Genomic DNA, 2,433 nt, shown 5'->3' with positions numbered 1-2,433 from the left:
AAAAAAAGTAGAGGACAATAAATGCTTGTGAGGATGCGGAGAGACTGGGACCCTCCTACATAGTTGGTGGGATTGCAAAATGGTCCAACCACTCTGGAAAGCAATATGGCACTTCTTCAGAAGGTTGGAGATAAAATACCTTATGACCCAGCAATCCTCTACTTGGTATTTACCCACAAGTAATACGAGCCATAACAGGAGTAGATATATGCACACCAATGTTCATAGCAGTGCTATAGCAAAAAAATGGAGACAGCCTTGTTGTTGTTATGGGCCATCGAGTCGGTACCGACCATAGCAACCTTATGTACAGCAAAATGACACTGCTCGATCCTGGGCCAACCTCACTACTGTTGCCATGTTTGAGTCCATCGATGCTGCCACTTGGCCAATCCATGTCGTTGGAGGTCTTCCTCTTTTTCTCTGACCCTCCACCTTGCCAAACATGATATCTTTCTCCAGCGACTGATCCCTCCTGACTATACGCCCAAACTATGAGAGACGAATTTGGACATCTTGGCCTTTAAGGAGCACTCTGGCTGCAGTTCTTCCAAAACGGATCTAATGGTTCTTTTGGCAGCCCATGGCACTTTCAATATTCTCCTCCAACAGCCTTAGTACCCATCAACTGATAGATAAACAAACTGGATTAACAAATGGCTAAACAAACACACACAAATTCCATTTTGGTACATACACAAAATGGAATACTATGCTACCTTGAACAACAAGGAAGCTGCAAATTACCGCATAATATGGACAAACCTTGAGGACATTATGCTGAGTGAAATTAGTCCATCACAGAAGGAGAAATACTGCATAAGACCATTATTTTAAAAGAGTAAGAAAAAGAATCCACATTAAAAGGGGAAAAATTATTATATATACGTATTTGCTGATCACTAGGAAATATGAGATTTGACAGGAGGGGAGGGAGGGAGCGGAAGATTGAGCACAGGGTAAGCAATAGACACAGGATAGTTTGGTTGTGTGTGTGATGGGGGGCAAGACACAAGAAGGGAGAGAGGAATGGAAGAACAAGGTTGATGGGAGAACAGTTAGGCAGGTTCTCATGAGCTAAGTGGGACAGAGGTAAATGATGATGTATGCACACCATTGGAACAACTGGGATAAAGGGTTTGAAGCATGGTTTGAAGGGGTAAAAGAGGGGAATAGTGTTAAGATGCTTGACTGTCTTTTGAATCTTGGTTTCACTTGCCTATCACTGTAAAATAGATGCTTGAGTGGGGGAGAAAGGAATAGCCAGAATCATCACTAAAGAAAGCTTGTAGTCCGTCATCAGCCTATAACTGATTGGAATACCTTAAAGGGGTCTAGTAGTTACCCAGTGAAAGAGGCTTCCTGTGGAGCTTTTACATTTCAGAAGACCATAGGTGGAATCCAGAACCCCATTCCAGAGCCAACTGACATAGAAAATTTCCACTGGAAAGGAGGAGTAGACCAGCCTAGAGCGGCTAGAAGAACAGAAGATACTTCATAAAAGCAAGAGCAGCAGTAAATCCAAAATAATAAGGCAATCTGATTGATTACTACAATTACAAGTAAGTTGTTCTCCTGGGAGCCATAAAGACAAGAGGTCTAAACCCCTCAAAGAAAACCTCTTCCTAGTATGAGGCTCAAGGGTAATAATACATGAGCAGGCATATGGTCTGGCTGGTGAGCACGTTGGACACCTATAAGGGGAAGAGGGGGAATAAAAAGCATTGAAGTTGTGAGCTAAGCCTGAGCACATTCAATAGACCCCTGTGAACCCTGGGTGGAGACCTGGATGTCGAACAATATGGTAAGACCTGGAGACTTCTGGGCCAGAGGCAGTGACATGGTCACAGAGGACTAAAGCAGAGAGTGAAGGGTCCAGCTGATATGAAGTGAGGAGAGATGCACAAGAACACCCATACTTACAGATAGTACTCACTTGACCTCTCTTTGATGGCTGGATGATCAGAAATCGACTAGAAGAAGAAAGAAGAGGAGGAAAAAAGAGTAACCTACTACAATTTGATGAACTTTACCTATACTTATGGATGCAGCAGCTCAGAGAGGGAACAAATCTTTACATTGAGGATCACTGCCACCCCCTTGGTACACAGGGTTGACAGGGATAGGCAAATTAGAGTTTGTTGCACTGCGGGCTTTGTTGTACTGTGGTGGCTTGTGAGTAACTGTGATTCTGTAAGCTATGCCACCGGTATTTTAAATACCAACAGTGTCACCTAAGTGGAGAGGTTTCAGATGAAGACAGACTAGGAAGAAAGAGTGACAAATTACTTCCGAACATTTAGTCACTGAAAACTTTATGAATAGCAGAGAAACACTATCATATATAGTGCAGGAAAATGAGCACCTTCAGTTGGAAGGCACTCAAAATGCGACTGGGAAAGAGATGCCTCCTCAAACAGAGTAGGGCATGAT

This window comes from Chrysochloris asiatica, unplaced genomic scaffold, assembly GCF_000296735.1.
Source record: "Chrysochloris asiatica unplaced genomic scaffold, ChrAsi1.0 scaffold00049, whole genome shotgun sequence".
NCBI classification, from domain to species: Eukaryota; Metazoa; Chordata; class Mammalia; order Afrosoricida; family Chrysochloridae; genus Chrysochloris; species Chrysochloris asiatica.
Note: the sequence above shows the minus strand (reverse complement) of the source record.